Source organism: Somniosus microcephalus, unplaced genomic scaffold (assembly GCF_052327205.1).
Source record: "Somniosus microcephalus isolate GS21.2 unplaced genomic scaffold, FLI_Smic_1.0 unresolved_chr1, whole genome shotgun sequence".
Lineage (NCBI taxonomy): Eukaryota > Metazoa > Chordata > Chondrichthyes > Squaliformes > Somniosidae > Somniosus > Somniosus microcephalus.
This window is the reverse complement of record NW_028225179.1, coordinates 176,464,152-176,487,991: the sequence shown is the minus strand read 5'-3', so window position 1 is coordinate 176,487,991 and position 23,840 is coordinate 176,464,152. Positions and strand designations below refer to the sequence as shown.

The following is a 23,840-nucleotide window of genomic DNA, read 5'->3' as shown; positions in this document are numbered from 1 at the left end:
CATTACCTTAAAACACTGGTAAATGAACCCTTAACATTTGTCTCCCTCTGGTGGATAACGTAAGCATTACATCTGAGATTACTATATCACCATTATTCTTTGAGCAAGATTTGGCCCAATTAACTCATCACAGTTTTAAATGGCACAGTTTGAGAGGTTCCACGTTTCTCTTACTTTTGTTTATCCAGGGGTTAAAGAAAGGGAACAGTTTGCCTTTGAAGGTGTCGGTGAAAGTGTAGAGATGGGACATGTCATCTGAGTTGTAAAATGACACCTGTCCTCCCTCGTAGTCCAGGTAGACTCCAATCTTCCTGGGCTTGGCGGTTAGCTTGAGGACAGTGGAGGGGGAAGTCAGGGCCCCATAGGTGTGCTCGTACCTCTGACATATGGTCCAGTACCCAATCGAGGGCATCAGCGTGATCTGCCCCTTCCTACTGGCTGTCTCCTGGGCCAGCCCCAAGTCCCAGTCGGTCTTGTTGGCCACCACCACCTCCCAGTAGTGTTTCCCTGAGGTGAATCCCTGGCTGCTCAGGACACAGGTGCAGGGCTCGAACCTCTCTCGGCCGTTCGGCAGATTTCTCCTCCGGTCACCGATGTGCACCGCGGTCAGGTCCTCGGACAGTACGAGCCTGGGCTGCGTGGTTCTGGGATCCAGGGTGAGCGAGGCCGGCACTTTTAACAACAAACAGGGAGAACATTATAAGCATGCAATGAATATAAGATAGTCACCAAGAAATCCAATAGGAGATTCAGAGGAAACTTCTTTACCCAGAGAGTGGTGAGAATATGGAACTCGCTACCACAGGGAGTGGTTGAAGCGAATAGTATAGATGCATTTAATGGGAGGCTGGACAAGCATATGAGGGAGAAGGGAATAGAGGGTTATGCTGATAGAGTTAGATGAGGAAAGACGGGAGGAGGCTTGAGTGGAGCATAAATGTCGGCATGTACTAGTTGGGCCGAATGGCCTGTTTTTGTGCTGTATATTCTAAGTAATATAACTGGAGCATGAAAATACTGAAATCCATGGCGATATATCAAGAAGGTGTTAAAGGCTTTGCATACAATAAGCACATCCTTCTTGTGACACATTTCACCTCACATTTTGTTGCTGACACCCCTCTTGTTACAAAATGACTCACCCTCCACAATGTCGCAGGGGCATTTTAAGTTTTTTATCAATATTTTCTCTTCTCCCGATACAAGGGTATTGATTCCCTTCTCCGTTCTGGTTCCATGGAGCCCTAGTGCCTTCAGTATCATTCCCACATGGCCGACCTTCATATATCAGCCTGCACAGGGAGTGTTGGCAAGCTATTATTTGACTGCAGGAGGTGTCACAGCTCAGCCTTGAAGTGGGCCTCACCTGGTGTCCATACTGGTGAGTGATCAGGACCAGGAACCGAGGCTCAATGTCTGTCTCTCCCCAGCCTGAGACTGATTCGAGCTGAGACCAGACACAGACCGCAGAGTGGTTATACATGCCGCAGCACAGAGGGGGTCCAGGAAGCAAATCAAATGAATTGGGGCATATTTTCCTCTGTGTGTAAAGATACAGAAAGATTCTTCTATTAATAACTGGGGAGGCTTCTAAGGAAATTTGTCTTTCAAATACCGGACCCGAGTTCAAAACAATGCAGGGGTATTCGATATTCAGGAAAGATAGGCAAAAAGGAAAGGGAGGTGGGGTAGTATTGCTGGTTAAAGAAGGGATTAACACAATTGTAATGAAGGATATTAGCTCTGATGATGTGGAATCTGTATGGGTAGAATTGAGAAATACCAAGGGGAAAAAAACATTAGTGGGAGTGGTATATAGACCTCCAAACAGTAAGGCGGAGGTTGGGGATGGCATTAAAAGGGAAATTAAAGAAGTGTGCAATAAGGGCACAGCAGTCATCATGGGTGACTTTAATCTACATATAGATTGGGCCAACCAAATTAGTAACAATACTGTGGAGGAGGAATTCCTGGAGTGTTTACGGGATGGTTTCTGGACCAATATGTTGAGGAACCAACCAGAGATCAGGCCATCTTAGACTGGGTATTATGTAACGAGAAAGGATTAATTAGCAATCTTGTTTTACGAGGCCCCTTGGGTCGGAGCGATGATAATATGATCGAATTCTTCATTAACATGGAGAATGAAGTAGTTGACTCAGAGACTAGGGTCCTCAATTTAAATAAAGGAAACTACGATGGTCTGAGGAGCGAGTTGGGTAGGATTGATTGGGGAATGGCACTCAAAGGGTTGACGGTGGATAGGCAATGGCAAACATTCAAAGACCGAATGGATGAGCTACAGAATTTGTTCATCCCAGTTTGGCATAAAAATAAAACAAAAAAGGTGACTCAACCGTGGCTAACAAGGGAAATTAGGGATAGCATAAGATCCAAGGAGAGGACATATAAATTGGCCAGAAAAAGCAATAATTCTGAGGATTGGGAGCAGTTTAGGATTCAACAAAGGAGGACAAAGGGATGAATTAAGAAAGGGAAAATAGAATATGACAGTAAGCTTGCAGGGAACATAAAAACAGACTGTAAAAGCTTTTATAGATATGTGAAGAGAAAAAGATTGGTGAAGTCAAGCGTAGGTCCCTTGCAGTCAGAATCAGGGGAATTTATAATGGGGAACAAAGAAATGGCAGACCAACTAAATACATATTTTGGTTCTGTCTTCACAAAGGAGGACACAAATAACCTCCCAGAGATGCTGGGGAACATAGGGTCTGAAGAAAGGGTGGTACTGAAAGAAATCAGTATTGTAGGGAAATGGTGTTAGGAAAATTGATGGGAGCGAAGGCCGATAAATCCCCAGGGCCTGATAATCTACATCCCATGGTACTTAAGGAAGTGGCCCTAGAAATAATAGATGCATTGCTGGTCATCTTTCAGAACTCGATAGACTCTGGAACAGTACCCATGGATTGGAGGGTAGCTAATGTTACTGCACTATTCAAAAAAGGTGGTAGAGAAAAAGCGGGGAATTATAGACCGGTAAGCCTGACATCGGTAGTGGGGAAAATGCTAGAGTCCATTATAAAAGATGTCATAGCAGAGCACTTGGAAAGCAGTGACAGGATCGGAGAGAGTCAACATGGATTTACAAAAGGTAAATCATGCTTGACTAATCTCCTGGAATTTTTTGAGGATGTAACTGGTAAAATAGATAGGGGAGAACCAGTGGATGTGGTGTATTTGGACTTTCAGAAGGCTTTCGATAAGGTCCCACATAAGAGATTAGCGTGCAAAATTAAGGCACATGGGATTGGGGGCAAGGTATTGACTTGGATAGAGAACTGGTTGGCGGACAGAAAGCAAAGAGTTGGAATAAACGGGTCATTTTCCGAGTGGCAGGCAGTGACTAGTGGGGTACCGCAAGGATCGGTCCTAGGACCCCAGCTGTTCACAATATATATTAATGATCTGAACGAGGGAATTGGATGTAATATCTCCAAATTTGCAGACGACACAAAGCTGGGTGGGAGGGTATGCTGTGAGGAGGATGTCGTGAAACTCCAGTACGACTTGGACAGGTTGGGTTATTGGGCAGAAACATGGCAAATGCACTATAATGTGGATAAATGTGAGGTTATCCACTTTGGTGGCAAAAAGAGGAAGGCAGATTATTATTTGAATGGCAATAGATTGGGAGAAGGGGAAGTGCAAAGAGACCTGGGTGTTATTGTGCACCAGTCACTGAATATAAGCATGCAGGTGCAGCAGGCGGTTAAGAAGGCAAATGGTATGTTGGCCTTCGTAGCAAGAGGGTTCGAGTACAGGAACAAGGATGTCTTGCTACAGTTGTCCAGGGCCTTGGTGAGACTGCACCTTGAGTACTGTGTGCAGTTTTGGTCGCCTTACCTGAGGAAGGACGTTCTTGCCATGGAAGGAGTGCAGCGAAGATTCACCAGGCTGGTACCTGGGATGCTAGGAATGACGTATGAGGAGAGATTGTGTTGATTGGGCTTATACTTACTGGAGGTTAGAAGATTGAGAGGGGATCTCATCGAAACCTATAAAATTCTGTCAGGCCTGGACAGACTAGATGCAGGAAGGATGTTTCTGATGGCCGGGGAGTCCAGAACCGTGGATTGGCGGTTAGGATCAGGTCAGCCATGATCTTATTGAATGGCGGAGCAGGCTCGAGGGGCCGATTGGCCTACTCCTGCTCCTATTTCTTATGTTCTTATGTTCTTATGTTCTTAACCAGGGGTCATTGTCTAAGGATAAGGGGTAAGCCATTTAGGACTGAAATGAGGCGGAATTTCTTCACCCAGAGAGTGGTGAACCTGTGGAATTCTCTGCCACAGAGGGCGGTGGAGGCCAGTTCATTAAATATATTCAAGAAAGAGTTGGATATATTTCTTAAGGCTAAAGGGATCAAGGGATATGGGGAGAAGGCAGGGACAGGGTACTGAATTTGAATGATCAGCCATGATCTCATTGAATGGCGGAGCAGGCTCGAAGGGCTGAATGGCCTACTCCTGCTCCTATCTTTGATGTTTCTATGTGTCTATGAATGGTCTGTAAAGGTTTGACATCAGGTGAGTTCAGGGCCGTCTCAATGCAGTCGTTGCTAAATGTGGGCCCACAGCACAAAAATTGCTCTGAAATTGAATAGGGAATAGGAATTCATTGGGGAATGGGAATCGGTAGGGTCTGAATGGGGAATGGGAATCGGTAGGGTCTGAATGGGGAATGGGATTCAGTATCGGGATTGAGCTTTGATGCTGGTGTGTGTGATTGAGCTTTGATGCTGGTGTGTGTGATTGAGCTTTGATCCTGGTGTGCATGATTGAGGTTTGATCCTGGCGTGTGTGAGCTTTGCTGCTGGTGTGTGTGATTGAGCTTTGATCCTGGTGTGTGATTGAGCTTTGATGCTGGTGTGTGATTGTGCTTTGATCCTGGTGTGTGTGATTGAGCTTTGATGCTGGTGTGTGATTGTGCTTTGATCCTGGTGTGTGTGATTGAGCTTTGATCCTGGTGTGTGTGATTGAGCTTTGATCCTGGTGTGTGTGATTGAGCTTTGATCCTGGTGTGTGTGATTGAGCTTTGATCCTGGTGTGTGTGATTGAGCTTTGATGCTGGTGTGTGTGATTGAGCTTTGATCCTGGTGTGTGTGATTGAGCTTTGATCCTGGTGTGTGATTGAGCTTTGATGCTGGTGTGTGTGATTGAGCTTTGATCCTGGTGTGTGTGATTGAGCTTTGATCCAGGGCTGTGTGATTGAGCTTTGATCCTGGTGTGTGTGATTGAGCTTTGATCCTGGTGTGTGTGATTGAGCTTTGATCCTGGTGTGTGATTGAGCTTTGATGCTGGTGTGTGTGATTGAGGTTTGATGCTGGTGTGTGTGATTGAGCTTTGATCCTGGTGTGTGTGATTGAGCTTTGATGCTGGTGTGTGTGATTGAGCTTTGATCCTGGTGTGTGTGATTGAGCTTTGATCCTGGTGTGTGTGATTGAGGTTTGATGCTGGTGTGTGTGATTGAGCTTTGATCCTGGTGTGTGTGATTGAGGTTTGATGCTGGTGTGTGTGATTGAGGTTTGATGCTGGTGTGTGTGATTGAGGTTTGATGCTGGTGTGTGTGATTGTGCTTTGATCCTGGTGTGTGTGATTGTGCTTTGCTGCTGGTGTGTGATTGAGCTTTGATCCTGATGTGTGTGATTGAGCTTTGATCCAGGGATGTGTGATTGAGCTTTGATCCTGGTGTGTGTGATTGAGCTTTGACACTGGTGTGTGTGATTGAGTTTTGATCCTGATGTGTGAGATTGAGGTTTGATGCTGGTGTGTGTGATTGAGGTTTGATGCTGGTGTGTGATTGAGCTTTGACACTGGTGTGTGTGATTGAGGTTTGATACTGGTGTGTGTGATTGAGGTTTGATGCTGGTGTGTGTGATTGAGCTTTGATCCTGGTGTGTGTGATTGAGCTTTGATCCTGGTGTGTGTGATTGAGCTTTGATCCTGGTGTGTGTGATTGAGGTTTGATGCTGGTGTGTGTGATTGAGCTTTGATCCTGGTGTGTGTGATTGAGGTTTGATGCTGGTGTGTGTGATTGAGGTTTGATGCTGGTGTGTGTGATTGAGGTTTGATGCTGGTGTGTGTGATTGTGCTTTGATCCTGGTGTGTGTGATTGTGCTTTGCTGCTGGTGTGTGATTGAGCTTTGATCCTGGTGTGTGTGATTGTGCTTTGCTGCTGGTGTGTGATTGAGCTTTGATCCTGATGTGTGTGATTGAGCTTTGATCCAGGGATGTGTGATTGAGCTTTGATCCTGGTGTGTGTGATTGAGCTTTGACACTGGTGTGTGTGATTGAGGTTTGATCCTGATGTGTGTGATTGAGGTTTGATGCTGGTGTGTGTGATTGAGGTTTGATGCTGGTGTGTGATTGAGCTTTGATCCTGGTGTGTGATTGAGCTTTGATCCAGGGATGTGTGATTGAGCTTTGATCCTGGTGTGTGTGATTGAGCTTTGACACTGGTGTGTGTGATTGAGGTTTGATCCTGATGTGTGTGATTGAGCTTTGATCCTGGTGTGTGTGATTGAGGTTTGATGCTGGTGTGTGATTGAGCTTTGACACTGGTGTGTGTGATTGAGCTTTGATCCTGATGTGTGTGATTGAGGTTTGATGCTGGTGTGTGTGATTGAGGTTTGATGCTGGTGTGTGTGATTGAGCTTTGATTCTGGTGTGTGATTGAGCTTTGATCCTGGTGTGTGCATTTCTAGATGGTTTGTGGCATTGAAAAGTGGAGTGGAATGTTCAGAGTCCCTGCTCCACTGACGAGCCTCACCGGCAGTGTCAGATTATCAGAAAATGTCTGGTCCACTGCTCGCCCTTGTCCATTCATTAATGTCAATGGAGCAAGAGTTGTGGGCAGTGCACCCTACCTCGTTCCCATTAACTGCACGCTGCGTGCAAGGCCATGCCAATGGCTGAGGGCTTCGAAAAACTGAGCTCAACAGGTCTGTGTTCCTTCTGAGCTTCAGGTCTCTCAGCTGTTTGAGACTGGACCAAGGGTTCGGAATTCCCGGGTTTGAATCCCAACAGTGTCCACTCAACATTTCAACTGTCTGAGGTGTGTGAAGTGAATATCACATCGCAGGGCGTAGGGAGAAATCTGGAGACTGCTCACAGTACTTCCCATTGCCACTGTAGCTGCGCCAGACACTCCCGGCTCCTCTATGAATACTGAAACAATAGATATTTGTGTCTAATGGACATTGTGGCTGATTCAAACAGATCAAGGATGGAACATGAAACTTTCCTGGTCTGTGGGGCACGACTTCCTATTTATTAAAGTCACGGCACCATCAGGGCAGCTACAGACAGCACCGGTAACATCATGGTGAATCTGTGGAATTCTCTACCACAGAAGGCGGTGGAGGCCAATTCATTAAATATATTCAAGAAGGAGTTGGATATATTTCTTAAGGCTAAAGGGATCAAGGGTAATGGGGAGAAGGCAGGGATGGGGTACTGAGTTTGGATGATCAGCCATGATCTCATTAAATGGCGGAGCAGGCTCGAGGAGCCGAATGGCCTACTCCTGCTCCTATCTTCTATGTTTCTATAAAAAGCTCACATGGTCAATCTATCGCTGTTTACCATGAGAGAGGATTACGGTAAATCTATCGGTGCTCACCGGGAGAGAGGATTACAGTAAATCTATCGTAGCGCACCGGGAGAGATGATTATGATAAATCTATCGGAGCACACCAGGAGAGAGGATTACGATAAATCTATCAGTGCTTACCGGGAGAGAGGATTACGGTATATCTATCAGTGCTCACTGGGAGAGAGGATTACAGTAAATCTATCGATGTTTACCGGGAGAGAGGATTACGGTATATCTATCAGTGCTCACTGGGAGAGAGGATTACAGTAAATCTATCGATGTTTACCGGGAGAGAGGATTACAGTAAATCTATCGGTGCTCACCAGGAGTGAGGATTATGGTAAGTCTATCGATGTTTACCGGGAGAGATGACTATGACAAATCTATTGGTGCTCACCAGGAGAGAGGATTACAGTAAATCTATCGATGTTTACCGGGAGAGTGGATTACAGTAAATCTATCGGTGCTCACCAGGAGTGAGGATTATGGTAAACCTATCGCAGCGCACCGGGAGACATGATGATGATAAATCTATCGGCGCTCACCAGGAGAGATGATTACGGTAAATCTATCAGAGCACACCAGGATAGAGGATTACGGTAAATCTATCGGTGCTCACCGGAAGAGATGATTACGGTAAATCTATCAGAGCACACCGGGATAGAGGATTATGGTAAATCTATCGGTGTTTACCGGGATAGAGGATTACGGTAAATCTATTGGTGCTCACCAGGAGTGAGGATTACGGTAAATCTATCGTAGCGCACCGGGAGAGATGACTATGATAAATCAATCGGTGCTCACCAGGAGGGATGATTACGTTAAATCTATCAGAGCACACCAGGATAGAGGATTACGGTAAATCTATCGGTGCTCACCAGGAGAGATGATTACGGTAAATCTATCAGAGCACACCAGGATAGAGGATTACGGTAAATCTATCAGTGCTCACCGGAAGAGATGACTACGGTAAATCTATCAGAGCACACCGGGATAGAGGATTATGGTAAATCTATCGGTGTTTACCGGGATAGAGGATTACGGTAAATCTATTGATGCTCACCAGGAGTGAGGATTACGGTAAATCTATCATAGCGCACCGGGAGAGATGACTATGACAAATCTATTGGTGCTCACCAGGAGAGATGATTACGGTAAATCTATCAGAGCACACCAGGATAGAGGATTACGGTAAATCTATCGGTGCTCACCGGAAGAGATGATTACGGTAAATCTATCAGAGCACACCGGGATAGAGGATTATGGTAAATCTATTGGTGTTTACCAGGATAGAGGATTACGGTAAATCTATTGGTGCTCACCGGGAGAGATGATTACGGTAAATCTATCAGAGCGCACCATGACAGATGATTATGGTAAATCTATTGGAGCGCACCAGGAGTGAGGATTACGGTAAATCTATCTGTGCTCACTGGGAGAGAGGATTACAGTAAATCTATCGATGTTTACCGGGAGAGAGGATTACAGTAAATCGATCGATGTTTACCAGGAGAGAGGATTACAGTAAATCTATCAGTGCTCACCAGGAGTGAGGATTACGGTAAATCTATCGTAGCGCACCGGGAGAGATGATTACCGTAAATCTATCAGAGCACACCGGGAGTGATGATTATGGTAAATCTATCAGAGCGCACCAGGAGAGATGATTATGGTAAATCTATCGGTATTTACCGGGATAGAGGATTACGGTAAATCTATCGATGTTTACCGGGAGAGAGGATTACAGTAAATCTATCGATGTTTACCAGGAGAGAGGATTACAGTAAATCTATCGGTGCTCACCAGGAGTGAGGATTACGGTAAATCTATCGTAGCGCACCGGGAGAGATGATTATGATAAATCTATCGGTGCTCACCAGGAGAGATGATTACAGTAAATCTATCAGAGCACACCAGGATAGAGGATTACGGTAAATCTATCGGTGTTTACCGGGATAGAGGATTACGGTAAATCTATCGGTGCTCACCGGGAGAGATGATTATGGTAAATCTATCAGAGCACACCGGGAGAGATGATTATGGTAAATCTATCAGAGTGCACCGGGAGAGATGATTATGGTAAATCTATCAGAGCGCACCGGGAGAGATGATTACGGTAAATCTATCAGAGCGCACCGGGAGAGATGATTACGGTAAATCTATCGGAGCGCACCCTGACAGATGATTACAGTAAATCTATCGGTGCTCACCGGGAGAGATGATTACGGTAAATCTATCAGAGCGCACCGGGAGAGATGATTACGGTATATCTATCGGTGCTCACTAGGAGAGAGGATTACGGTAAATCTATTGATGCTCATCGGGAGAGAGGATTACAGTAAATCTATCGGAGTGCACCAGGAGAGAGGATTACGGTAAATCTATCGGAGCTCACCGGGAGAGATGATTACGGTAAGTCTATCGGTGCTCACCGGGAGAGACGATTATGATAAATCGATCGGTGATCACTGGGAGAGGGGATTATGGTAAATCTATCGATGTTTACCGGGAGAGAGGATTACATTAAATCTATCGGTGCTCACCAGGAGTGAGGATTACGGTAAATCTATCGGTGCTCACTGGGAGAGGTGATTATGGTAAATCTATCAGTGCTCACCGGGAGAGAGGATTATGGTAAATCCATCGGTGCTCACCAGAAGAGAAGATTATGGTAAATCTATCAGTGATCACCGGGAGAGATGATTATGGTAAATCTATTGGTGCTCACCGGGGGAGAGGATTACAGTAAAGCTATCGGTGCTCACCAGGAGCGAGGATTATGGTAAATCTATCAGTGCTCACTGGGAGAGTGGATTGTGGTAAATCTATCGGTGCTCACCAGGAGCGAGGATTATGGTAAATCTATCAGTGCTCACTGGGAGAGTGGATTGTGGTAAATCTATCGATGCTCACCAGGAGAGAGGATTATGGTAAATCTATCGGTGCTCACTGGGAGAGAGGATTGTGGTAAACCTATTGGTGCTCACCGGGAGAGAGGATTACGATATATCTATCGATGTTTACCGGGAGAGGGGATTACGGGAAATCTATCGGTGTTTACCGGGAGGGAGGATTGTGGTAAATGTATCAGTGCTCCCTGGGAGAGAGGATTATGGTAAATCTATTGGTGTTTACCAGGAGAGATGATTATGGTAAAACTATAGGAGCTCACTGGGAAAGAGGATTGCGGTAAGTCTATCGGTGTTTACTGGGAGAGAGGATTACAGTAAATCTATCGGTGTTTACTGGGAGAAAGTATTATGGTAAAATTATCAGTGCTCACCGGGATAGAGGATTATGGTAAAACTATCAGTGCTCACCGGGAGAGAGTATTACGGTAAATCTATTGGTGCTCACCAGGATAGAGGATTATGGTAAAACTATCGGTGCTCACCGGGAGAGAGTATTAGGGTAAATCTATTGGTGTTTACCGGGAGAGAGGATTACAGTAAATCTTTTGGTGCTTACCGGGAGAGAGGATTTGTTGCATTTCTTTCCAGGCTGTGTATTGTAAGGGTCCCCTAAACACACCCAACTCCAGACTGCTGCTCACCACACAATCTCTGTCGTTTACACTCTTTTCCTGGAACCTGTGGAAGTGGTTCATTAACAGGTTTGTCTGAATCATTAAATGGAGGGTTTAAAAATAAATAGATGGTGTATGAATGTGCAAGACATGGTTTAAAATGCACACTCACCTCTGCTTCAGTCCATTCAGCTCCTGCGTACAATCAATAAAACAACAGTTAACAATTAGTGAACCATTTTACCACACACAATCTGCCTTTTGCATTGAAGTGAAAATCACATCTCCCCGATGGCCAATAGTTCCAGGCATCACCCGGTGTCGTACACAGCCACAATGACCCAGAGAGCTCATCACCCTGCTCAGTCAGCTGATCTCCGCTGAGGGAGCAATGGGGCTCAGTGCCCTGGGCTGCAGAGAGGTTGATTAAAGGATGAGGCTCAGCTGTGATAGCTTCCCGATTCTCACATACGAAAAGTGGCCACCTGCGCAACGTACTGGCGGGCTGCCTATACTATGAGGGAGGGGGAAGATGAAGCCAATTATGCACATAGACATGTTTGTTCTATTGTAGAAAGGGCGGTATTGCACCGGCTGCCTGTTATATGCTCCGCCCAATATTCAGTTGTCTTGCAGTCAATGGAATGGAGTATCAGGCGGGAAGTAGAAAAGGCGGCAGATCTGATAGCGGCCATTTTGTGCTAAGGCCCCAAGGCCCATTTCGACCCCACAGAATGATCACAAGAGAGACTTGGTTTAACTGCCTCCACCTCTGTAGCGACTTCAAATCAGCTGCTCATGTGATAAACAGACTGACCTGTATCAAAAATAACCGGCACTTACCTACCACTCTGTAATGATCAGTAACATGTCATTCTAGAATGGTGCACTAGGTGGAGCTGTATGTTTAGTAAGGGGCTACCCACAAGGCAGTAGTCAAGATGGATGCCTGTACACTAGTCCACATGGCTGAATAAATGACTAGCTCAAGCTAGCTGTTCATAATGAAAACGTCTATTTATTTATGAACATAACATGGTACCAGGATTGGTAATATCTGCTGAATATTGTGAAACGCGACATGGAGAATTTGAAGCCACCGGAGGGTTTGAAACTCACGGGGAATGTCGACTGCAATTGGCGGACTTTCAAACAACAATTCAAACTCTACATTGCTGCCATCGGGTTCGGTATGAAGCCAGATGCAAGGAAAATAGCGTTACTGCTCACGGTTGCAGGCCCGCAGGCGATAGAGGTATTTAGTACGTTTGTATTTGATCAAGAGGAGGACAGAGAAAAAATGGACGATGTGCTAAAGAAGTTTGATACACATTGTTCTCCCAAAAAGAACGAGACCTATGAGAGGTACGTGTTCCGTTCACGGACACAGCAGCAAAATGAGACTTTTGATAGCTTTGTGACCGATCTGAAACTGAAAGCACAGACATGTAATTTCTCTGAACTGAAATCATCCATGATTCATGACCAGATTGTGTTTGGTATTCATGATAAAAAAAAGGTCAGGAAACGTTTGTTGAGAGAAACCGAACTAACATTGGAGGATGCTGTGAAAATATGCCATGCCAATGAGCTAGCTCAGCAGCACGCAAAGACTTTCAGTGAAATTAATAATGATGCGACTGTAATGAGTGACTGTGCTGCTGTCGGTGCCGTGTCCTACAAGGGGAAGAAACGTGGGCAGAACAGAAATGCAAAGCAATCGGAGGATGGAACTTTTAATTCTAAATGCTGTGGTTACCAGCACCAGTCAAGACAATGCCCAGCGTTTGGGAAAATGTGCACAAAATGTAATGGAAAGAATCACTTTGCCAAACAATGCTTTTCAAAAGTAAAAACAAAGAAAGGGCAAAAAGTCAATGTGATTGAGGACACTGATTTAAGCGAGACATTTTTTGTAGGAATGGTGTCATGTGACAATATAGAAAAGGATACACCTGCGTGACTGGCTCAAGAAAGAACTGGACAGAATGACCACACTAGGAGTCATCAGGAAAGTTGAAGAGCCAACAGACTGGGTTAACTCCATGATATGTGTAAAGAAAAAGAACAATGATCTAAGAGTATGCATGGATCCAAAGGACTTCAATGCAAACATAAAACGTGAACACTACCAGATTCCCAAGCGAGAAGAAATCACCAGTGAAATGTTAGGTGCCAGATACTTCACAAAGCTCGATGCCTCACAAGGATTTTGGCAACTAAAACTGGATGAAGAGAGCACCAAATACTGTACCTTCAACACGCCATTTGGCAGGTATTGTTTCCTCAGAATGCCTTTCAGGATAATATCTGCATCTGAAATCTTTCATAGACCAATGGAACACATAATTGAAGGTCTGGAAGGAGTTCGGGTCTATGTTGATGACATCATCATCTGGGGCTCCACACTGAAAGAACACAATGAGAGACTGACTAAAGTGCTACAGAGCATACGCCGGAATGGACTGAAGCTCAACAAAGCCAAGTGTCAGTTTGGCGTCCAGGAAGTCACTTTCCTAGGAGATAATCTATCTGGTAAAGGAATAGAGCCAGATATGGAAAAAGTAAACGCCATACTTAAAATGCCCCGACCCACTGACAAAAAAGGAGTGCTACGCATCAGGGGGATGATAAACTTCATTGGAAAGTTCATTCCTAACTTGTCAGCCAAGACAGCCTGTCTGCAAGACCTGCTACATAAAACAAATGAGTTCGCATGGACAGAAAGACATGAACAAGAGTGGATGAACCTCAAATAGTGCTGACAACCACACCTGTACTCACCTTCTTTGAACCAACAAAGAGAATCAAAGTGTCAATGGATGCATGAAAAGATGGCCTTGGCGTGGTCTTGCTACAAGCAGAGGGTGAAGATTGGAAGCCTGTTGCCTATGCCTCCAGGTCTATGACTGATTCTGAGTGTCGATACGCCCAGATTGAAAAGGAATGTCTAGGCTTGGTAGTTGGACTAGAAAAGTTCCATGGCTACATATATGGACTTCCCACCTTCACAGTTGAGACAGACCACTGCCCACTGGTTGCCATCATAAAAAAAAAATCTGAATGAGATGTCTCCAAGGATTCAACGACTCATGCTGAAGCTGCAAAGATATGACTTTGAACTGATCTACACACCAGGCAAACACATAGGGCTAGATTTTCAGTTGCTTGCGCCAGCAGTTAGTGCCTTAAGAGAAGTGATTTTTGGGCGCTATGCGTGTAGCGCCCAGGCGCAGCGCAGTTTGCACCCCGCCCCAAATTAAGTTGCCTGTTAGCGCCGGCGCAAAGTTTAGCGGCCGCCCGGATGCGCGCGCAGAAAATGACGTCACATCCTCGTGCAACGCCCTTTGGCCGCCCCGAATCCAAACTTCAGTCGGACCGCCCCATTGTGCGGCTGGCATCCAGAGCGTTTGTAAAATGGAACGCAACACACCCTGGGGAGCGCAAATTAAAGGGCACCCCTCCTGCACTATAAAAGGCAGTCTGCATGTGTTGTGTGGAAGGATCCAGTGTGTTGTTGTGAACGGTGTATTTATATTTCCGGCCACCACCACCACCACCACCACCTCCTCCTCCTCCTCCTCCTCCTCCTCCTCCTGCCTTTGAAAAAAACACATGCACCCTTCCCCTTTAAGAGCTCACTGGCACCAGAGTGTCTGCCGTGCGCTGCGCCCGAGCTCGGGTGTTGCGCTCTGCACCGCCGGCTTAGCGCCTAAAGATAGTAGTGGAACGCCTCTTTTAGCATTCCACCAACCTCTTAGGGCGAAGCCACTGAATTTCCGGCAACGGGGCACTACTTTGGGGTGGACGCTAACTTCGGGCGGGCGCTAAGGTTAGCGCCCCAAAACTGTCTATACTGAAAATCTAGCCCACAGTGTTTTAAAAGCAACTTTTTTTTTAAGTCGCAGAAAACGAGAAAAAGAAATGAAAAGTTTGGAATCAAGATGGCGGCGACTCACCTCGGTTCAGAACGATAAGGCCCGCCCACACACGCACCAATTGGACGACCGTCGGGTCGCTCGACCGTACGATTGGTCGACCTCGATGTCACTCAATGCTAATGAGCAGATAATGAGCGGAATTTTGAGCGTTTTTCAGATACCGCGGGCACAATTTTTGTCTCACCGAAACGTAAATATGCTTACGACCGTTCTGGAATCGTAAGCTTTCTTTGGATGTAACACACGTGTAGGTACGCTCTATACCTTTCGATTGTATAGCCGGACAGAGAGACAGAAAGACAGACAGAGAGACATACCGTTTTATATATATAGATAGATAAATAGATGAACTGGCCTCCACCGCCCTCTGTGGCAGAGAATTCCACAGGTTCACCACTCTCTGGGTGAAGAAATTCCTCCTCATTTCAGTCCTAAATGGCTTACCCCTTATCCTTAGACTATGACCCCTGGTTCGGGACTCCCCGGCCATCATAAACATCCTTCCTGCATCTAGTCTGTCCAGGCCTGACAGAATTTTATAGGTTTCGATGAGATCCCCTCTCAATCTTCTAAACTCCAGTGAGTATAAGCCCAATCGACACAATCTCTCCTCATACATCATTCCTGCCATCCCAGGTATCAGCCTGGTGAATCTTCACTGCACTCCTTCCATGGCAAGAACGTCCTTCCTCAGGTAAGGCGACCAAAACTGCACACAATACTCAAGGTGCGGTCTCACCAAGGCCCTGTACAACTGTAGCAAGACATCCTTGTTCCTGTACTCGAACCCTCTTGCTACGAAGGCCAACATAGCATTTGCCTTCTTAACTGCCTGCTGCACCTGCATGCTTACCTTCAGCGACTGGTGTACAAGAACACCCAGGTCTCTCTGCACTTCCCCTTCTCCCAATCTATTGCCATTCAAATAATAATCTGCCTTCCTCTTTTTGCCACCAAAGTGGATAACCTCACATTTATCCACATTATAGTGCATTTGCCATGTTTCTGCCCAATCACCCAATCTGTCCAAATCGTACTGGAGTTTCTCGACATCCTCCTCACAGCTTACCCTCCCACCCAGCTTTGTGTCATCTGCAAATTTGGAGATATTACATCCAATTCCCTCGTCCAGATCATTAATATATATTGTGAACAGCTGGGGTCCTAGGACCGATCCTTGCGGTACCCCACTAGTCACTGCCTGCCACTCGGAAAATGACCCATTTATTCCAACTCTCTGCCTTCTGTCCGCCAACCAGTTCTCTAGCCAAGTCAATACCTTGCCCCCAATCCCATGTGCCTTAATTTTGCACGCTAATCTCTTATGTGGGACCTTATCGAAAGCCTTCTGAAAGTCCAAATACACCACATCCACTGGTTCTCCCTTATCTATTTTACCAGTTACATCCTCAAAAAATTCCAGTAGATTAGTCAAGCATGATTTACCTTTTGTAAATCCATGTTGACTTTGTCCGATCCTGTCACTGCTTACCAAGTGCTCTGCTATTATATCTTTTATAATAGATTCTAGCATTTTCCCTACTACCGATATCAGGCTTACCGGTCTATAATTCCCCGCTTTTTCTCTACCACGTTTTTTGAATAGTGGGGTAACATTAGCTACCCTCCAATCCATGGGTACTGTTCCAGAGTCTATCGAGTTCTGGAAGATGACCAGCAATGCATCTACTATTTCTAGGGCCACTTCCTTAAGTACCCTGGGATGTAGATTATCAGGCCCTGGGGATTTATCGGCCTTCAGTCCCATCAATTTTCCTAACACCATTTCCCTACAAATACTGATTTCTTTCAGTTCCACCTTTTCATCAGGCCCTATGTTCCCCGGCATCTCTGGGAGGTTATTTGTGTCCTCCTTTTTGAAGACAGAGCCAAAGTATGAATTTAGTTGGGGATGCCATTTCTTTGTTTCCCATTATAAATTCCCCTGATTCTAACTGCAAGGAACCTACGCTTGACTTCACCAATCTTTTTCTCTTCACATATCTATAAAAGCTTTTACAGTCAGTTTTTATGTTCCCTGATAGCTTACTCTCATATTCTATTTTCCCTTTCTTAATTAATCCCTTTGTCCTCCTTTGTTGAATCCTAAACTGCTCCCAATCCTCAGGATTATTGCTTTTTCTGGCCAATTTATATGTCGTCTCCTTGGATCTTATGCTATCCCTAATTTCCCTTGTTAGCCACGGTTGAGTCACCTTTTTTGTTTTATGTTTATGCCAAACTGGGATGAACAAATTCTGTAGCTCATCCTTTCAGTCTTTGAATGTTTGCCATTGCCTATCCACCGTCAACCCTTTGAGTGCCATTCCCCAATCAATCCTACCCAACTCGCTCCTCAGACCATCGTAGTTTCCTTTATTTAAATTGAGGACCCTAGTCTCTGAGTCAACTACTTCATTCTCCATCTTAATGAAGAATTCGATCGTATTATGATCGCTCAGACCCAAGGGGCCTCGTACAGCAAGATTGCTAATTAATCCTTTCTCGTTACATAATACCCAGTCTAAGATGGCCTGATCTCTGGTTGGTTCCTCGACATATTGGTCCAGGAAGCCATCCCGTAAACACTCCAGGAATTCCTCCTCCACAGTATTGTTACTAATTTGGTTGGCCCAATCTATATGTAGATTAAAGTCACCCATGATGACTGCTGTGCCCTTATTGCATGCTTCTTTAATTTCCCTTTTTATGCCATCCCCAACCTCCGCCTTACTGTTGGGAGGTCTATATACCACTCCCACTAATGTTCTTTTCCCCTTCGTATTTCTCAATTCTACCCATACAGATTTCACATCATCAGAGCTAATATCCTTCATTACAATTGTATTAATCCCTTCTTTAACCAGTAATGCTACCCCACCTCCCTTTCCTTTTTGCCTATCTTTCCTGAATATCGAATACCCCTGGATGTTGAGTTCCCAGTCTTGGCCAACCTTGAGCCACATTTCCGTAATCCCAACCAAATCATATTCGTTTACCTCTATTTGTGCAGCCAATTTGTCCACCTTATTACAAATGCTCCTCGCATTAAGACACAAAGCCTTCAGGCTTGTTTTTTTAACGCTCTTAGACCTATTCGAATTATTATTTACTGTGGCCACGTTTGATTTAAACCGTTGATTTCTCTGACTGACACTTTTGTTTTTCTCCTTCCTATCTTTTGCTTTTATCCCTGTTTCCCTTTCCTCTGTCTCCCTGCTCAGGTTCCCAGCCCCCTGCCATTTTAGTTTAAACCCCCCCGAACAGTGCTAGCAAACCTCCCCGCAAGGATATTTGTCCCGCTCTGGTTCAGGTGCAACCCGTCCGCCTTGTACAAGTCCCACCTTCCCCAGAAGCAGGCCCAGTGATCCAGGAAACTAAAGCCCTCCCTCCTGCACCAACTCTTTAGCCGCGCATTCATCTGCTCTATCCTTCTATTCCTATACTAACTAGCACGTGGCACCGGGAGTATTCCAGAGATTACAACCTTTGAGGTCCTGCTCTTTAATCTGCTACCTAGCTCCCTAAATTCTTGCTGCAGGACCTCATCTCTCTTCCTACCCATGTCATTGGTCCCAATGTGAACCACGACCTCTGACTGTTCACCCTCCCCCTTCAGAATGCCCTGCAGCCGTTCAGTGACATCCTTGACCCTGGCACCAGGGAGGCAACAAACCATCCTCGAGTCACGTCTACGGCCACAGAAACGCCTATCTGTTCCCCTTACGATAGAATCCCCTACCACTATTGCTCTCCCACACTTTTTCCTCCCTTCCTGAGCAGCAGAAGCACCCCTGGTGCTGGGAAGTTGGCGGCTGCTGCTGCCTTCCTCTGGTAAGTCATCCCCCTCAACAGTATCCAAATCGGTATACCTGTTTGAGAGGGGGATGGCCACAGGGGTCCCCTGCACTACCTGCCTGCCTCTACTGCTCTGCCTGATGGTCACCCATTTCCCTTCTGCCTGTGCCGCCCTTACCTGCGGTGTGACCTCCTCATCAAACATGTTATCCACGACCCTCTCAGCATTGTGAATGCTCCAATGCAGCGAGTGTCTCACCTCCTGACTCCCCAAAGCCTTTCCACCATCTACAAGTCACAAGTAAGGAGTGTGATGGAATACTCTCCACCTGCCTGGATGAGTGCAGCTCCAACAACACTCAAGAAGCTCGACACCATCCAGGACAAAGCAGCCCGTTTGTTTGGCACCCCATCCACCACCTTAAACATTCACTCCCTCCACCACCGGTGTACCGTGGCTACAGTGGGAACCATCTACAAGATGCACTGCAGCAACTCGCCAAGGCTTCTTCGGCAGCACCTCCCAAACCCGCGACCTCTTCCACCTAGAAGGACAAGGGCAGCAGGCGCATGGGAACACCACCACCTCCAAGTTCCCCTCCAAGTCACACACCATCCTGACTTGGAAATATATCGCCATTCCTTCATCGTCGCTGTCAAAATCCTGGAACTCCCTCCCTAACAGCACTGTGGGAGTACCTTCGCCACACGGACTGCAGCAGTTCAAGAAGGTGGCTCACCACCACCTTCTCAAGGGCAATTAGGGATGGGCAATAAATGCTGGGCTTGCCAGCAGCGCCCACATCCCGCGAACGAATGAAAAAAGTCTCATTTACAATGAGCAATGGCGCGGGAGATCTGCCAATTTATATAAAACGTTGGACAGCATCTGTCACACCGATGTCACAAAGAAACGTAAAATGAGAGAGAATCCTGTAATTTTTCTGAATCTGAGACAAGTCTCAGAGGTTGTGGCGGGCCTCTGTCAATCTAGAAAAACTTGCTACAACAACCATTATTTCATATTTATCTCACGACATCTTGCCGGAAAAATATAAATGATTGAAGGCAAGTTTAATTAATGGAAATTCGGCCCCAGCAGGCTGAAGGAAAATAGGGCTATTATGTGACACCTTGGTAAAGACCACACAGAGAAGAATGGATCGCCATAGCAACTTGCCACACAACCTGGCTCCAGATCGGTTGGTGGCTTATTTAATTTGGCTGCAGGAAAGACACTGAAAGAAGACAAATGGAGTGTCAATCATTCCTGGGTTTGTACTTGAAGAAGCAACCACAGCTGGCAAGAAACCCCCTCTCAGAGGTGTAGTTCAAAATAAGAACATAAATAGGAGCAGGAGTAGGACATTCGGCCCCTCGAGCCTGCTCCGCCATTCAATAAGATCATGGCTGATCTTCTGCCTCATCTCCACTTTCCTGCACTATCCCCATATCCCTTGATTCCCTTAATATTCAAAAATCTATCGATCTCTGTCTTGAATATACTCAACCACTGAGCCTCTGGTGTAGAGAATTCCAAAGATTCACCACCCTCTGAGTGAAGACATTTCTCCTCATCTCAGTCCTAAATGGCAGTCCCCTTATTCTGAGACTATAACTCCTGGTTCTAGACTCCCAGCCAGGGGAAACATCCTCCCTGCATCTACCCTGTCAAGCCCTGTTAGAATTTTGTATGTTTCAATGAGATTACCTCGAATTCTTCTAAACTCTAGAGAATATAGGCCTAGAATACTCAATCTCTCCTCATAGAACAATCCCCCCATCCCAGGAACCAGTCTGGTGAACCTTCGTTGCACTCCCCCTATGGCAAGTATATCCTTCCTTAGGTAAGGAGACCAAAACTGTACACAATACTCCAGGTGTGGTCTCACCAGGGCCCGATATAATTGCAGTACGACGTCTTTACTTTATACTCAAATCCTCTTGTAATACAGGCCAATATACCATTTGCTTTCCTAGTTGCTTGCTGTACCTGCATGTTAACTTTCAATGATTCGTGTACAAGGACACCCAGGTCCCTCTGAACACCAACATTTCCCAATCTCTCACCATTTAAAAAATACTCTGCTTTTCTATTTTTGCTACCAAAGTGGATAACTTCACATTTCTCCACATTATATTCCATTTGCCATGTTCTTGCCCATTCACTTAGCCTGTCTATATCCCCTTGAAGCCTCTTTGCATCCTCCTCACAACTTGAATGGGAAAAGACGACAAACCCAACCATGTAAAGGAAGGGTTCGCTTCCTTGCTGCTCCGAGCTACCTCACTGCATTCTGCATGGATGCAGCCTTACAGATTACGTCTGGGACGGCCAACGTGACTACAAGAGAAAACCGTGTGGTGAATCACGACTCAACAACACCAGCAGCTTTCACTTATATAGCACCTTTACGTAGTAAAACATCCCAAGGTGCTTACCAGGAGCGTAATCAGGCAATATTTGACACCGAGCCACATAAGCAGATATTAGGACAGATGACCAAAAGCTTGGTCAAAGGGGTAGGTTTTTAGGATCGTCTTAAATGAGAAGAGCGAGGTAGAGAGGCGGCGTTTAGGGAGCGAATTCCAGAGTATACCTCAGGCAGCAGAAAGCCAATGGTGGAGCGATTAAAACAGGGGATGTGCAAGAGGCCAGAAATGGAGGAGTGCAGAGTTCTTGCAGGGTTGTAGGGCTGGAGGAGATTACAGAGATAGGGAGGGGCGAGGCCTTGGAGGGATTTGAAAACAAGGATGGGAATTTTAGAATCGAGGCTTTGCTGAACTGAGAGCCAATGTAGGTCAGCGAGCACAGGGGTTGAGGGGCGAATGGGACTTGGTGCGAGTTAGGACAAGGGCAGCAGAGTTTTGGATGAGCTCAAGTTTATGGAGGGTGGAACGTGGGAGGCCGGCTAGAAGAGCATCGGAGTAGTCGAGTCTAGAGGTAACAAAGGCATGGATGAGGGTTTCAGTAACAGGTGTGCTGAGGAACGGGCGGAGTTGGGCGATGTTACTGAGGTGGAAATGGGCGGTCTTAGTGATAGCACAGATATGTGGTTGGAAGCTCACCTCGGGGTCAAATAGGACACCAAGATTGCAAACGGTCTGGTTCAGCATCAGACATTTGCCAGGGAGAGGGATGGAGTCGATGTCAAGCAAGATATCTAGAGGGTCTCGACAAGTCTGAGAAAAACCGTAAGTGCATATAAAATGTCGTTTAGGCATTTGTCTAAGATAGACTTTTGTTTTCCAAAAGGGTATGCATTTTGGGAAGTCAGAAGGTGCATTTTTAAAATCGGTATTAAAGCAATTCTAAATCGTGCATGAAACAAAGATGTTGTTTGATTCTAGTGTTGATTTTCCAGTATTTAATAAGTGATTGTACTCATTACAAAGTCATTGTTTGTGCCTGAAGTTTCATTAGGGTAAAGAGCTCGTTAAGTTCAATACATAATTAAAATGTTTGGCGATAAGAAGGCATTTCCCCAAATTAAAGAATAACACATTGTACCTTTTGGGGGAAAAATTCGGTTGCTTTGTGCCTCCCGTTAGCACCCTAAGAGGGCAGTAATGGGGCGCAAAGCAACTAGCGCCCAGGGGGAACGATGTTTGCGCCGCTCGCGATATTGACCAGACATTTTGCGGCGGCGCTAAACACTACCGCCACGATCTCCTGCGCCCGCAGATTGTGCCTTCAGTCGAGCGTGCAACGCCCTGGTAGCGCCCCGGACCGGATATTGAGTGGCGCCCCCTGCCTTACCGCCTGCCACTAGCAACGACAGGTTGAGGGGAGCGTTTTGTAGTTGGGAAGGGACTGGGGGAGCGCAATTTAAAGGCAACCACTTCCTGCCTTTTTTTGTTGCTGACATTTATGCACCACGCATTCTGAGACAGAGAGAGAGAGAGAGGCTTCTGGAGAGATTCAACGCTGTGTGAAGGAGTTTTGGGTACTGAGCAGCACTTTGTAGGTTCATTTTGATTTGACCTTCCTTGCATCGATTTAAAAGAGACTATGGGGGCTGCACTCTGAGCTCTTTCCCTGGGCCTCTCCATTGTTCTTTCCAGCAGATTTGATGAACAGGTCTCTCCAGGCCGAGATTCAAGGCTGCAATGAGCAGGATGTGGATGGAGAGCAAGATCGACCCTCCCCTTTAAGAACTGGCCGGCGCCAGTGTGTCTGTGTTCCATTGCTGACTGACATCACATGAGCTTCGCCAGCGCTCTGAGGTAGCGCCTCACTCCTCGGTGTTAGCGCCTTAAGACAGGTGTGTAGCGCCTGATTTAGTGCGCCAATCACTTCCAGGGGCGATAGAAGCCAAGTTCACAGTCGGTGGCGATAATTAGCGCCAGGCGCTAAACTTTGCGCCTGGCCAATAATTGCACCCCAAACGGGGTGATACCGAATTTCTCCCCCTAAAACCTTCGGATCACTCTCTCACAGGAGTCACCCGAGAAACCTTCTCAAAGGCACAGAGTCAGGTTGGTAACGAAACATTGCTGGTGTCACGCTGTACACAAAAGTGATAGCAGTGGGTTCAATTGTTTACATCTACACCACCCAGAAATCTTCATTAGTGACAAGTGTGTGACACAAGTCTCACACGTGTTATATACACAGATTACATACATTTTATTATAGTTAGTGGGAAATGTGCAGGTAGTGTGATGATTTGAAGAATTATATTCAAGTCCTTTTCAGTTCTGTACAGTTCGTAGTAAGAGGGGACGTTTTAATTGTGAAATAGGTTTATGTTTCACGAAAAAGGCATCTCAGTGACTTCTACAAGAGGTTTAATCTCATTTTTCTTTTATGAATGAGTGCAGAAAAGAAATTCAGCCTGAGATCTGGAATCGTAGTTTGATCCCGTTTGTCACACAGAAAATATAACAAACTGGGTTCTGGCATCGTAGCCTGTTATCACAGAGAATTCGCTGTTTGCAATTTGTGTAACAATTTA

The 23,840-nt window shown here is 45.9% G+C and overlaps 1 long non-coding RNA gene across 1 annotated transcript; it reads right to left on the bottom strand.

Annotated features, from left to right (window-relative positions):
• Window positions 1–641: 641 nt before the first annotated feature.
• Window positions 642–11,402, bottom strand: LOC147096621 (uncharacterized). The gene is made up of 3 exons (XR_015074948.1): window positions 11,316–11,402; window positions 11,086–11,207; window positions 642–672 (listed from the first exon to the last, which is right to left on the bottom strand). It is a non-coding gene; the product is annotated as an uncharacterized LOC147096621 (long non-coding RNA).
• Between the last annotated feature and the right edge of the window lie 12,438 nt (window positions 11,403–23,840).